The sequence below is a fragment of the Centrocercus urophasianus genome, unplaced genomic scaffold (assembly GCF_019232065.1).
Source record: "Centrocercus urophasianus isolate 14NV4802_14NV808 unplaced genomic scaffold, USGS_Curo_1.0 seq_25, whole genome shotgun sequence".
Classification (NCBI taxonomy): Eukaryota; Metazoa; Chordata; class Aves; order Galliformes; family Phasianidae; genus Centrocercus; species Centrocercus urophasianus.
In genome coordinates this window covers 14700415-14705866 of record NW_024884811.1, presented here as the reverse complement: position 1 = coordinate 14705866, position 5452 = coordinate 14700415, and positions in this window count along the sequence as shown.

The following is a 5452-nucleotide window of genomic DNA, read 5'->3' as shown; positions in this document are numbered from 1 at the left end:
TCCTTGCTCTGTTTCAGTCGCAGTGGGTCCCTGCGGTCTCAAGCGTGGATCTGTTTATTTCCTCGAGATCTGTTAATAAAATCAGTGTGTGTGTGTGTGAAATGCTTTTGCTGAAGGAAGGCCCTACGCAGACCCGGCAGATTTGCCTACACACCCGTTTGTCCTTTACAGTCAGAAGCCCATCCACAAGCGCGACTTGCTCCATGCCCTGGCTCTGAGAGGCTGCAGTCCAGGCACGGCCCTCACCAGGATTCACAAGACGTGAAAGTAGTGACCACACTGACGTGCAGGATTGGCCCTACAGGCATAGATTCACCAGCTCCAGCTGCTGTTTCAATGCTTTGGCTTTCCCTCCTTGTCGTGGGTCGTCTTTCAGTTCAGATCCTACGTCACCGCCCTAAAAATTGGTGTTCTAAACATTAGCAGTGATTTAGGTGGCTAAAAGTAGCTGTCCCTAAAGCCAGAGCAGAGAGGGATTGTGGCATTCCATTCAAGTTTCTAGCGTTGCAGCTCAGGATATACATATGAGAACCCTGTTTTAATAGGATTACGTCAGCTTTATTTAGTCTAAAAAGCCATTTCAACAACATCCTATTTCAATTTTTGCTTATTAAACAAGAGACTAATGTCTTGATGGATTCCAGTTCTCAAAATTTAAAGGTAGAAATAATGAAATCTCACTCATGCTTAACACAAGACCAAAATATACAGATTGCTTTAATGGTTTCATTAATATGCCTCAGAGGTTCCCTTTGAAATTTCATGTCCAGGGAGCTCTTGACTTCCTGAAAATGCTAAATTAACCGCTGCTTCTGGTAGTAAAACTGCATTCTGTTTACTAGAGGTGATGCTGGGTCTCATTAATTTCGCACCAGCTTTGAAGCACCATGGACCGTTGGCTTGGTCTTAAGCTTCTGAGTTGGACTTGAATCTATAATCTGCATGTGAAGTGCTGGTGACACGCAGCACTTAATTCTTCCCTAGTAGCTACAGTCAGACAAACACACTGCTTTATGAAAGAGCACTTTCCAGCATGGACAGCAAGACTTGGAGTGATATTTAAAGTCCAGCTGACTCTTCTAGCATTTTGTTCCTGCAGAAAGGAGACACTGTTTAATAATCAAAATATTTCTGAACTCCTTGTTTGTTATTTTTTCTCTTCTTTCTTCCCCATGTTTTCTCAATTAAATAGAGTTATGCAGATAAATTACAGGTTGTCTCTGACAGGCAAGATAATGTCCCTAAATCACTTATGAGCGGGAATACACAAGGCTACCTGAGAGATAGATTGGAGTGTAATTAATATTTTCCACAATTGAAAAAATATATGTAAGTATAAATATATATATGTGTATGTATAAAATGCAAAGTAGCAAGGATGCGCTGGCCTTAACTACCATTTGAAGAGCTCTACACAAGAAGAAAATAAAAAAGCGTGCTGTGGAAGGAAGCGTGCCCTTAAAATGTCATGGTTACAACTGTATGAGGACTCCTCACCCTACCAGAGGGTATTTTGAGATCTTGATCTGGAGATTTTCTTTCTGTTCTTTCTTTTATTAAATGTGGGGAAAGGATCACAAGAAAAAAAAATAATTTAAAATTGTTTTAGATTCCTTGCTAAAGTTTTTGACACATATTTATAAACTACTAAGGAGAGCGAACATTGGGCCAAACAAAACAAAGCAACACAGAACTGTTATTTTGTTGATTTGGTGGGATGGGGGTGGAATACGAAGGTGACAAATGTCTTCAGCTGTCCAGTGACTTCTCTGTGTCACAGATTTATCTACGTAAGGCAGTTTATTTAATTTATTAATTTTGTCTTTAGCTGCCCATAATTAAGCAGAGAAAAAAATGTTTTAATTGCCACGTGGGGAATAAAGCTCCTTTGATTTTACTTTGATTTCCTCCTCTACATGCCAGAGGCTTATGAAGAAATGCCTTTGTTCCATCATTTTCTAATGACAAGATTGTAATTTTTGTCTCCTCAAATATAAGATTATGGTAGTGACAGTATTTGTACATCCACTAAGGTTCTGCAATATGCTATAGAGAATGTTGCTACCTGAACTATACATCTTCAGGATTTAAAACCTAGTGTGAAGATACAGGAGAAGTTTTTCCATTTGTTTGGAGTCAAAGAAATGCTGGTACAAGGGACAAGCTGAGGGCAGAGCCTTAGGTGGCTGAAATTGCTGAAACACTGTGGAAGTGAGTGGAAATGTGCAGTTTATCCCAGCTGCAGCCTACTTTTCATAGTCATGTATAAGGAAGAAAAAAAACTGAAAAACATACGTCAAGCCACACAGATAAGATGTTAGCTTTCTGAACTCAAGTGAGCTACAACGATTTGGATTTGTTGCACTTTATCTCTCCTAGGTATGTTACTAATAACCTCCTTAATTTTCAGTATCGTGAAATTAATTTTAGATAGATGTAAAATCCTGAATGATAATGGGCTGAGGAGGAAGAGAAGAAAACATAGTGAATGAGACAAAAAGTTTAAGAAAAATCATTGCTTCTTTTTCTATCTCTATACTGTTAGTAAGGACTTTGCAATTATTCTCTTTGCTCTGACTTTTTCTTCTCATGAAGTCTACCCAAATACTTCAGAAAGGATGAGACCTCAGCTCTATTTCCTACTGTCATGAAAAACTGTCGGTGAAATGGAAAGCATAGGGAAACCACCATCCATCGAATGAAGTATTTTGAAAGCAGTTTTGTTGTCAAATGGGATAGAAAAAGGTCTAAATCAGCTGTCATCTTGGAGTGTCTCTGTGTCCTGGATCCTGCCTAAGAATCCTGGATTCTTAGAGGATTTAAGAAAATGTGAATGTGGGAAAGTTCTGTTGAAACCCTGGCTGAATTTGGGTACAGGAAGAGGCAGGGGTCTTCAGGACTCTGCAGCTGTCCTAAGCCAAAGGTTTCCACTTCAGCCAACTAATTATAATTATAACTAACAATAAAACAGTTTGCAGCAGCAATATGATTTGGCTAAAGAAGAATAATTAACGTGTTCTTCTGGAGTCGCTCTGATTTTGATCTAAGTTATTTCATGAACACAGTAACCTTAAATCCAAATAGAAATTAAAAAAAAAAAAAAAGAAAGAAAGAAAAAAGAAAAAAGGAAAGATAAAATCTGAATTGATTGCAGCTGGGTAAAATGTTAGCATTTCTTCATTATCCAGTAATGGAAGGAATTAACCTAACATGGAGCACATAGCAGAAGATTATGCAAGAGCACCAGTAAGTGGCATAGTAAAGCAACAATAACCAGCTGCAGAATAACAGCATGTCAATTGATGCAACAGGTCTTCCTGGGCAAGCTGCTAACTGGGTGGTTAATTAGTGCAAACTCTCATTTAAGCACTCATTCATGTCAGATTTTTCACAGCATTCTGTGCTGCATAATGCTGTTGAAGCTGTGAAAAGCAACAGGTGCTCAGTCTGTGTATGGCTAGCATATTAATTAAACCTGAGGAAAAAAAACACAGTTGTCGAAGGTTTCAGTCCAAATAAATCCCAGTTACAGGGCTGAAGCTATACATATGCATAATTTATCACCACTTGATTCAAAATCTCTATAGCAGCAAAGTAATTTTTTTCTTTAAGTTTTCATTATCGTTTTATTTTAAATTGATCCTTGGGCTAAAAGTTCTGTACTATTGTACGGCTTGCTTTCCATTAGGAAATCGTAGCATAGAATCATAGAATGACTTTGGTTGGAAGGGGCCATGAAAATCATCAATGTCCAACCCCCTGCTGGAAACATTTGAGTTTATTTTCAATAGGTCAATTTATTAATTTTTATTCAAGCTCTAAGTAATTTGATTTACTTACATGCAGCATCTCAATTACTGAAAAAAAGCCTCCTCAAATACTGTTTGATCTAATTTGAAACGCTATGGCAAAAACAGCGTAGGTCACAAACACAAGAATCATTGAATTCTTCTCAGCTGTTGGCACAGCAGAGAACCTCTGCTGGTGTCAAGCATGGATTTGGGCATCTCGTTCCAAAAATGGGCATTTACACTGAACAACCTCTAAAAATGAGACAAAAATTCAAATGCCAGGGGCAGGAAAGCAGAAATAGGGGAAGAGCTCAATTAAATGAAAAGGGAAAAGAATAGGGAAACAGGGAAACGAGGGACACAATGCCATGGTCAGAGGATCGAGGAAAAGAGGAATAACTGTAGAGAATAGAAAGTGATTGTGAAAGTAAGTGGAAGCATGTTGATCATGTCTCACACAGAGAAGAGGGCAGTGACACCCAGACCCAGCGTGTCTTTGGGTCCTTGGCTTACCTGAGGGAGCTGGATAGCAGGACAGAGAGCTGGGCTGGGGGCATGGCATGCCTCAGGCAGAGCAAGGAGAGGTCGGGGCCCCGTGCCCTGTGCTGGCACTCCGTGTGCATTTCCCACCCGAAGCCCACACGTGCCAACAAGGGAGCAGGTGGCTTTTCCTGCTAAGGACTTGGAAATCAGGAATCAGGCCAAAAAGAGAATTACAAGGGAGGGAAAAAAACTGGTACTTTTTTCTTTTTTGTTTTCTTCGTCTGTCTCACAATGCTTGAGCTGTAGGATTTGGCAATACTGCTGAAGTAAAACGAATGGTAGTGTTTCCTGAGGCCACTGGTATCCACTTAATTCACATTTCATTCATGTACGTGTTGACATTTTGCATACTTTCCTGGTGCCTAACAGTGAAAATACTAAGATTAAGTGATGTTTCTAAATGCATTAGGAATGAAAATAGTTTCCTGTGTTCTTTTCAACAACGTCCGTGATATAAAAACCCTTGAGCATGAAACTTCATACATTTAATAACAGCTTAATCCATTCTTTCCAAATGGTTTAAAGGGAGGCAAATGATGATAATTCAACAAATTCTACACATATTCAGGAGCTGGTAGTCTAAGCACAGAGAATAAAAGCCACGTGAGCTCCTTGCTGTTTTGCTCTACCCGGCAAAGGAGGGGACCTGGGACCATCATGCTGCACAGGTGGAAGTCAGTGATGCTGCGGCCATGTTGAGCAGTGGGGAGAGGATTCCTGCCCATTGTGATGCTGGGAGGTGCTAGGGATAGACCCTTTGGCTGGACTACCATCTGGTTCAGTAGGGATAGAGGGCTAGGCTGCCATGCTTGTTGAGCGACTTTGGAGAAATAAGTTAATTCTCCCAGAACAAGTCTGAGTATCTCAGCCCAATGTCTCCCCAGACCACGAACACCGAAGGCTGTAGTTCTGGCCATAGCTGTAGGGATGACACAGACCATGACAGCAAACTCTGTGTCCACACCAATTTTGGTGGAAAATGAATAGACATTTCACTATATATCATCTAAGCTATGATTTAAATCAAATTTCAATGGTATCCCCAATCTGCTCTTTTTACTACTCCGTACTTGTATTTAAAATATATATTATGGATGTTCACACTTTTCAAACATGAA